Raw genomic sequence first — 10,000 nt, forward strand, 5'->3', positions numbered from 1 at the left:
TGGTGAGGAGAGGAGAGGAGGATGGTTGGTGAAGAAAGGAGAAGGCGCTGGTGAAATGAAAGAGGTGGAAGTAGGCAGAAAACAATAAAAGAGGAAGAGACAGAATGGCAGAAGAGGCAGAGAGACAAAAGAAGTGATATGACGGATTGAGAGAGATTTAAAAAATTAAAATAAATAAAGAGGAGGACGTAGGTAGAAGACTGAATAGAGAGAAAGGGGATGGAATGACAAAAGAAGCAGAGAAATAAAAGAAGAGATGGCTCTAGACCTCCTCCTCCTCCCCCTCCTCCTCCTCATCCTCATCCTCCTCCTCCATTGAGTTATAGGCTTAGCTCACAGGAGAGGAAGGTTGACATATCAGGATGGAGTGGAACAGGGGAGGTGGACATAGACATGCAGTATTTGCATAATATTCATGCATTTACTGCAGTGTTTCTCAACCTTTTCTTAGGCGAGGCACCCTTTCAATTCATGAAAAATTTCAAGGCACCCCAAACCAACAAGCCGTAACATGGCATTGCATCCGATAACACAAAAAGTGACACATTTGGAGACGTCACACGACCTACGTTCTAAGTTGCAGCTGACTGGAGCGACCTATATTTACTTTATTGTGCGTGAATGGCAGATGAAAGATTCCACTTTCTAGCAATAATTTATCAATTTAGACAAATATGTATTATTTGTAATGACGATTCCACTAAACGCCATGAGGCAGGGGACAAGTAGGTGACTGACGCACAATCCAATATATAAGCACGCACGGAGAGGTGAAGTAAGGTTGATGTTGTTTTATTCACACGGTCCGGTTGACTTTCCAAACATAATCAAACAAATGCTGTCCAAAGTAAACTAAATATCAGCACTTTGTCTGTCCAATATTTGTGGTCAGAAAACTGTTCCTGCTCACCCTCCTACCTGCCGAACACCAAGTGAGCTTCCTAATTTAAAGTGCTCACACTCGCGCCACAGGCACGTCCAAGGGGTGTGTTCTGTCACATGACTGGCTGGCTGGTAAGCAGGTACAGGTGTCCTACATCAAAGCAAATGAGGCAATAATGCTGTTTCCTACCAAAACAATACAAAATGTTACCCTAATAAGTGACATTGAAAACATAGGCACTTTTTCACCTTCCAAAATAACAAAAACACAAATATGGCTCCTACATACTGGCCCCAAATTGTCATTCTACCTGATGACAATTTCCAAAGTGTTTACACGCATAATTGGAGCCATAATAATCGAAATATACTGGAATCAGTTAAAATGAAATGCCATTCCAATACCATATCATTATTACCAAAACTAGGGCCATCAAATACACATACTAAACCATACTGTTGTCATACAATAACATCAGTTCCAAGTGTCACACGAAATACATTTGTTCGTCACATTATTTTTTGATTTTTTGAGAGAAAAAAAATATTTTTTCTTTGCGTTTCCTTTTTTCTTTTGAACAAAAATCTTAAGTTCATAGTGTTGGTGCAAAAGGCTCCAACTTGAAACTCAAGTCCCAAGTGCAGAAGGAATCCGCTGACTCTGAGAGCCATCTGTCAATGTGCTGCAAATGAGGAGTCCATGTATGTGCATTCAAGTGAATGAAAGTGTGCTGCCATTGTGGGAGTGAATGCATGTATGGACTGGTGTGTGGGCACGCAAATCAAAATGTACATGTTTGTCAGAAAATGTGATGCGTGCAGGGTTGTTACCCATAGGCCTGGCAGAGCTAGCCAGACCTTCCAGCAAGCAGATTTCTCACCTCCAGAATCCAGCTCTGCTTGTCCATTGGCCTCTGGATCATGGAGGCCTGGGTCCCACCGCGCTGCTCTTGAGTGCATCATTGGGTCTGGTCCAGGGTCTCACCATCTGGACTGATGGCCAAGATCTTCCAGTTGCAGTGGGGTGGTCGGCTATGACTGCTGAGTCATTCTTTTTCTTTCTGGTTTTCCAGTGGTAGATTTTCAGTCTCACTGTACTGCCCATCCGGAATGCATATTGCTCCAGATCCATGACAAGTTCATCATGAAGCAAGTCATCCACTTCAATCCTCTTGGAGGGCCCACCTGTGCACTGTACTGCCACCAGGTGGTTGTCAAGCACATGGCGACAGTGACTGGCCCCTGTTGCTGGCTGTGGTGATGCACTGGTAACAGAAGTCTGATCTTTCACAGCTTGCACACTGTTGATGTCTGCTTCGCCAGTGGCGTTGATGTTTTCATCATCATCATCATCATCGGCTGCTGCTGCAATGTCTTCATCATTGGCGGCTGCGATATCTGTGGGGTCATCCCAGGCTGCGGCAACGCCGTCTTCACGGATCGCAGCGGCGCGGTCATCACGGATTGCAGCGGCGCGGTCATCACGGGTTGCTACGTCGCTGTCCGTGATGTCATCACGGGCTGTTGCGCTGTCATCGGCGGCTGCGTCATCGATGTCTTTGGGGTCATTGCGGGCGGCTGCTGCGGCGATGTCTTTGGGGTCATTGCGGGCGGCTGCTGCGGCGATGTCTGAGGGGTCATCGCTGGCGGCTGCTGCAGCGATGTCTGAGGGGTCATCGCTGGCGGCTGCTGCGGCGATGTCTGAGGGGTCATCGCTGGCGGCTGCTGCGGCGATGTCTGAGGGGTCATCGCTGGCGGCTGCTGCGGCGATGTCTGAGGGGTCATCGCTGGCGGCTGCTGCGGCGATGTCTGAGGGGTCATCGCGGGCGGCTGCTGCGATGTCTTTGGGGTCATCGCGGGCGGCTGCTGCGATGTCTTTGGGGTCATCGCGGGCGGCTGCTGCGATGTCTTTGGGGTCATCGCGGGCGGCTGCTGCGATGTCTTAAGGGTCATCGCGGGCGGCTGCTGCGATGTCTTTGGGGTCATCGCGGGCGGCTGCTGCGATGTCTTTGGGGTCATCGCGGGCGGCTGCGATGTCTGAAGGCTCATCGCGGGCGGCGGCGATGTCTGAAGGCTCATCGCGGGCGGCGGCGATGTCTGAAGGCTCATCGCGGGCGGCGATGTCTGAAGGCTCATCGCGGGCGGCGATGTCTGAAGGCTCATCGCGGGCGTCGGCTGCGATGTCTGAAGGCTCATCGCTGGCGTCGGCTGCGATGTCTGAAGGCTCATCGCTGGCGTCGGCGGCGATGTCTGAGGGGTCATCGCTGGCGGCGATGTCTGAGGGGTCATCGCTGGCGGCGATGTCTGAGGGGTCATCGCTGGCGGCGATGTCTGAGGGGTCATCGCGGGCGGCGGCGATGTCTGAGGGGTCATCGCGGGCGGCGGCGATGTCTGAGGGGTCATCGCGGGCGGCGGCGATGTCTGAGGGGTCATCGGCGGCTGCGATGTCTGAGGGGTCATCGGCGGCGGCTGCGATGTCTGAAGGGTCATCGGCGGCTGCGATGTTTGAGGGGTCATCGGCGGCTGCGTCGAGATCATCACCTGCGGCGTCGGCGTCGATGTCATCAACTGCGGCGTCGGCGTCGATGTCATCAACTGCGGCGTCGGCGTCGATGTCATCAGCTGCGGCGTCGGCGTCGATGTCATCAGCTGCGGCGTTGGCGTCGATGTCATCAGCTGCGGCGTTGATGTCATCAGCTCCGGTGTCGGCGACATCAGCTGCGGCGGCGACATCAGCTGCACCGAAGGTAACGACGTCATCAGCGGCGGCTGTAGAATTATGCTGAGTGCTCATGGTGGATGCTCTGGTGCTGCTGGAGTTGCTGCTGTGTGATGGTGTCTTGGGCAAGGCATTCACAGGCACCTCTGCAGACTCAATGGCAGAGGTTGCAGTTGGTTCAGTGCGTTGCTCTCTGCTTGCCTCCATGGACTCACTGGCACCCTTCTGCTCACCACAACCAACCAGGGTTCTCAGCTTGGAGAGTTTCTGTGCATGTTGAAGCTCTGCACGCTGAAGCTCTGCGCGCTCTCTCTGGTGCCTCAAGGTCAACTGCTCCATCCGCAATGCATGTAGCGCTGGCAATGCTTTCAAGCGTGCTTCAAGTGCAGCCTTCTCAGCTAAGGCAGCCATTTTTAACTGGGATATTGTCTTTGAGAATTTAGAAGGATTAAAAGTGTTCTCTTTAATTTCGACTCTTGCATGTCGTTTACTTTGTTCCCTCTTCCACATTTCCACTTTCTTAGCGAAGTAGTCAAAGTTCTCAATGTCTATACACCAATCGGCTGTATCGTCTTCCAACTCTTCCTGAGTCAGCAGTACTTGCACGTTTCTATGAGCGGCCTTAACGTCCTCAATGCTTTTGCGCAGCACTGTCATACATTTCTCTACTCGATTGACATCTCCGTCGTCAACGAGCAAGGATCTAATGTCTTTCATATGCTGTCTGCAAAGACGCAGTTTCACTCGGCGAGTAGCCACAGCATTCTTTTTTCCTATCTCAGCATCTCCAGTCATCGTGTTGTGTTCACAACTCACAGTCACTCAGTTACTTCTTAAAAGGCACAAGTCCTTTCCAATTCCTATAAATTTCCACAGTTCATAAACTCACCGGTTTCACGTTGTGGTGAATTTTCTAAATCCACAGTGAAGTTCACGTTCATTCGCCTTTGCCACTACGATGAGCTTTCCAGTTTCCAGTCAAAGTTCAAATAAGCTCACCGTTCCATCAAACGTAGCAGCCGACGAATGTCCAAAAGCACGTTAATCCACATGTGGTCTTTGTTCTTTCGAAGATGTCAGTCTTCAGGAGTTTTCTGACTTTGTAGAGGCGAATGTTACCAAACGCCAGTGAGGATGGTGGTAAGTTTGTCCCGACGCGCAGTCCAGTAGTAAAAGCACTCACAGACAAGAAAATAAAGTTTTTGGTTTTAATTCCTCAATCCGGTTTTCTTTTTCCATGTAGAACAAAGGTAACAATCTGAACATAAACGTAAGTATTTACAGAGGTTTTGCTACCTTGCTGTTCTTCTAAATTTCTGCGTTCTATTCTAAGTTTCTGCGGTCTGAAAACTTTTCCTTCTTACGGCCATCCTACCAAGACAATGAATCAGCACCAATTTAAAGTGCTGTCTTCGCGCACCTGCGCGTCTAAGGGGTGTGTCTCTGGTTGGATGGCAGGCAATCAGGCTAGTACTTTCAGGTGCAGATCTAATACAACAATCAACTTAAAAGGTAAGTAAATAGGCAAGTATGAAAACACAAAATAAATAAACATAGAAACTGTGAATAATTAACCAACATAAAATTTCTCTTTTTCCCAACAGGTTTTTTCTTGTAGGTTTCCTAGCTACTTAATGCAGATCTACAAACATCACAGATATGGCTCCGACAATTATATTTCATAATTTATTCATCAGCCACGTTTCCGTTGCACCCCTGATGGGGGCCCGCGGCACCCCTGTTGAGAAACACTGCATTTACTGCATACTGTATAATACACTATACAGTATAACTGGTCAGTGGTGAGAGAAGGTCAGGAGGAGAAAGGCAAGTTAGGAGAGGAGTAGGGTGGATGGGGAGCATAACGAAGCATAAGAGAGGAGGTGAGAAGAGGAGGTGAGAAGAGGAGGTGAGAAGAGGAGGTGAGAAGAGGGAAGGCGCTGAAAAGGTGAGGAAACACTGGCGATGAGGAGCGGAGCCATTGTAGTGGTGGAGAGAGGAGCAGGGAGAGGACAGGAGAGGGGAGCAGAGGACAGGAGAGGAAAGGAGAGGAGAGGAGAGCAGAGAAGGGGAGAGGAGAGGAGAGGAGAGGAGAGGAGAGGAGAGCAGAGGAGAGGAGAGGAGAGGAGAGGAGAGGAAAGGAGAGGAGAGGAGAGGGGAGCAGAGGACAGGAGAGGAAAGGAGAGAAGAGGAGAGGAGAGGAGAGCAGAGGAGGGGAGAGGAGAGGAGAGGAGAGCAGAGGAGGGGAGAGGAGAGGAGAGGAGAGGAGAGGACAGGAGAGGAGATGAGAGGAGAGGAGAGGAGAGGAGAGGAGAGGACAGGAGAGGAGAGGAGATGAGAGGAGAGGAGGGGAGAGGAGAGGAGAGGAGAGGAGATGGGGGAGGAGAGATGAGAAGAGGAGATGAGACGAGGGAAGGCGCTGAAAAGGTGAGGAAACACTGAGGAGCAGAGCCATTGTAGTGGTGGAGAGAGGAGAGGAGAGAAGAGGGGGGGGGAGGAGAGGAGAGAAGAGAGGAGAGGAGAGGAGAAGAGAGGAGGAGATGAGAAATGGGGTGGAGAGAGGAGGATGGAGGGGAGAGGAGAGAGGAGAAGAGAGGAAAGGAGGAGAGGAGAGGAGTGGAGAGGGGAGAGGAGTGGAGAGGAGAGGAGAGGAGAGAAGAGGAGGGGGGAGGAAAAGATAGGGGAGAGGAGAGGAGAGCAGAGGAGAAGAGAGGAGAGCAGAGGAGAGAAGAGGAGAGGAGAGCAGAGGAGGTGGTGAGATGAGAGGAGAGGAAAGGAGAGGAGAGGAGAGGTGGTGCGAGGAGAGGAGATGAAAGGAGAGGAGAGGAGAGGAGAGGAGAGGAGGAGAGAGGACATGAGGAGAGAGGAGAAGAGAGGAGAGGGGAGGAGAGGAGAGGAGAGGAGAGGAGAGGAGAGGAGAGGAGAGGAGAGAAGAAAGAAGAGAGAAGAGAAGAGAAGAGATGAGAGGAGAGATGAGAAGAGAGGAGAGGAGAAGAGAAGGAGGAGGAGAGGAGAGGAGAGGAGAGGAGTAGGTTGTGAAAGGAGAGGAGATGAGGTGAGAGGAGAGGACAGGAGAGGAGAGGTGGTGCGAGGAGAGGAGATGAAAGGAGAGGAGAGGAGGAGGCGGTGAGAGGAGAGGAGTAGGTTGTGAGGAGCAGAGAATCCATTCTGGTCTTCACAGTAGATGTATACCCAATCCTCTTGATATGGCAGCCATACGTGAAAAGCAGATTACCACATGAAATGAAATGTGGGAGTTGGGGAGGAGGAGAGGAGGACAGCTCATGTGGAACGAGAGAGAGAGAGAGAGAGAGAGAGAGAGAGAAAGAAAGAGAAATAGGGAAGAGAGAGAGAGAGAGAGGGAGAGAGAAATAGAAATAAGGAAGAGAGAGAGGGGGGGGTAGAGAGAGAGGGGGGGTAGAGAGAGAGAGGGAGAGAGGGGGTGAATATGGAGAGGGAGAGAGAGGGGAACAGATATAGATTTCATTTCAAAAGTTTTATTTTTAAAACCCAAGAAGTCTGATATTGCAATCATGTATGAATAGGAGATTATGACATGGAATTAAATGTGGGAGTTTGGGAAGATGGGAGGAGAACCAACTTGTGAGAGATCGAGAGAGAGGTTGCGGAGATAGGGAAAGAAAGAGAGAGAGAGATAGAGAAAGAAAAAACAGAGATATGAATGAGAGAAGATGGAGGACAGAGAAAGATAGGAAGAGTCACAGAAATAGTTTATTTTAAAAAGTTTTATTTTAAACCCAAGAACTAATCAGCCTTATTCTGATAGCTGAAGCGAGACGAAGCCAATGTTCTTATCTTCACTTGAAGGAGTTTGGGCTCTCTTATTGACTCCAGTCTTTATTCCTGTCTCTTAGTGACATTAATAACGACGCCTGTCGTGACACTTGGAGATCAGACACCGTCCTGCGATGCCTCGAGTGCAGGTTTGCCAGATGGAATTGATGGTCTCCCGCCCAGAAAATGCTCAAAAATCGCTTAAGGAAGAAAAATCCGCACTCACAAAACTGCGTCTCATTATTTATTTATATTACCACCATGTCCAAAAAGCAAACGCGTTTCGGCTATCAAGCCTTCATCAGTGATAGCCGAAAGGCGTTTGCTTTTTGGACATGGTGGTAATATAAATACTTTTTATCTCGAACCCAAAGACTTTTGTTTTTCCAAGAAGTTGAGCGCGTCCTTTGCCAAAACAAAAATCGCTTAAAACACTAAATCCTGCCCAATTTCAAATACATTCTATTGATTTCTATGGTAATAAATCTACAGAAAACTCCTCCCAATACCCTTTTTTTATTACCCACAGACGGTCATCCTAAGCAGCCCAATTAAGCAGGAAACCACCCAATCTGGCAACACAGCTGAAGTGTTGTTCAGATGTCTTCAACGGATCTCCTCTTGTTTTGCAATCCAGCTCCAGTCGGATTCAAGTCAATGTTATTCAATCTGAGCTGACGAAGGGAAACGCAATACAGTGATATTGAACACAATACTTCCAATATTGACATCTCAGTGGATGTTAAGTCAGCATGTAATTTGGTGTTCTTATTTAAAATGGTCTCTCTTACATGCGGCATCCTCTTATCGTTTTACAACAAGGCTTGTGGCTTGTATTCAAGTCAAGGATTACATCTTATATTCAAGTCTTGTGGTTTATGTTTCTTCTTTAGTGATGTGATGGTCAGCTGTGGGATGTGCTCTACTCTGGCTCCATCTGGTGGCCAAAAGAGGTGATTACATTTAAGTGAAAATGAGAGCCCAACTGGGAAACTCCAACTCCCATTGACATTGTGACACAGCTCTCCACAGCACAGAAGTGCACACTGCACACAATGAAATTGCTTTCATGCCTCACTCGTGTAAGGGGGTAGCCCCCAATGGTACCCGAAAGGGAGCAGTGCGGCTGGACGTTACCATTCTCAGGGTACCTCAGTCATGGAGGAGGATGGGGGAGAGCACTGGTTGATTACTCCCCTGCACCAACCTGGCGGGTCAGGAGTCGAACCAGCAACCTTTGGGCTACAGGTCTGACGGCTTGCCCATGACTGCCCATTAATATGCCTTGTGTCATACTGTGCATTATTGCATTACATTACACTTAGTAAGCGATTTCAATCCAAAGTGATTGGAGTTATTTAGGTACAGGGTATTGGTCCCAGTCCTTGGAGCAATGTGGGGTTATGTGCCTTGTTCAAGGGTACTTCAGCAGTGGGTGAGGGTGTGGTATAGCCTGACTCACATTTCCTTGCTCACTGTAATTATTGTAGTTAAAATGTTGAGACTTGATGTGTGACTACCATGGCAGCTAGAGGTGCTGTCAGGTGCCTGGCATGGCAATTGCCATGTGTGTGCGTGTGCGTGTGCGTGTGCGTGTGCGTGTGCGTGTGCGTGTGTGTGTGTGTGTGTGTGTGTGTGTGCGTGTGTGCGTGCGTGCGTGTGTGCGTGCGTGCGTGTGTGTGTGTGTGTGTGTGTGCGCGCGTGCGTGCGTGCGTGTGTAAAAATGCTAAGGCTTTATATATTTGGAAGACGCCCATCGCCCATGTTTGCCTATATGTGCAAGTCTTTTGTTTTTGTGAGCTTGGTCCTGTAGAATCTTTTACCCACCACCCACACACTTTCTCCTTGATTCCTGATAACTCATCTATTGGATGGATGGATGGATGGATGGATGGATGGATGGATGGATGGATGGATGGATGGATGGATGGATGGATGGATGGATGGATGGATGGATGGATGGATGGAATGACGGAGGGATGGAGGGACAGAGGAATGAGATGCACTGTCTTTTGCTTCCTCAAATCAGTATGTCTAAATGTGATGCTGTGCATGTAATCCTAATCAGACTATTTCATCATTCAATCAATTTATCAGATTATCTCTTCATTCAGTAGTCATTTATTATTCCTAGAGCTGCATTTGACCACGAACACTCTTCATGAACATTGCAACCATTCAAAAACATGTCAAAACATGTCAGAATGGGGTTGGTCGCTTTTACTGTTGACAGATCGCAGAGCTGTCTTGCAGGCAATTTCAGATTGTGTGTGTGTGTGTGTGTGTGTGTGTGTGTGTGTGTGTGTGTGTGTGTGTGTGTGTGTGTGTGTGTGTGTGTGTGTGTGTGTGTGTGTGTGTGTGTGTGTGTGTGTGTGTGTGTGTGTGTGTGTGTGTGTGTGTGTGTGTGTGTGTGTGTTTAATATTATCAAGTGTCAAATGTTGATAGTGTCCATGTGTGTAGCGAATGTGAGCGCCTGTGATTACAATGTGCTGTGATAAAATGAAATCCGCTTGAAGTCCTCACTGTAGTTCCATTTCTGAGCAGCAGAGGGCAGCCCATAGCCAAATGGACCCCTCCATAGAGTAGTGCAGAGCCAACCCCCA

At 48.9% G+C, this 10,000-nt stretch overlaps 1 protein-coding gene across 1 annotated transcript in view; it reads left to right on the forward strand.

Annotated features, from left to right (window-relative positions):
* The window catches only part of kcnip3a (Kv channel interacting protein 3a, calsenilin), a 206,924-nt gene that overhangs the window by 119,939 nt on the left and 76,985 nt on the right, over positions 1-10,000 (forward strand). The window lies entirely within an intron of this gene.

This window comes from Engraulis encrasicolus, chromosome 3 (assembly GCF_034702125.1).
Source record: "Engraulis encrasicolus isolate BLACKSEA-1 chromosome 3, IST_EnEncr_1.0, whole genome shotgun sequence".
Classification (NCBI taxonomy): domain Eukaryota; kingdom Metazoa; phylum Chordata; class Actinopteri; order Clupeiformes; family Engraulidae; genus Engraulis; species Engraulis encrasicolus.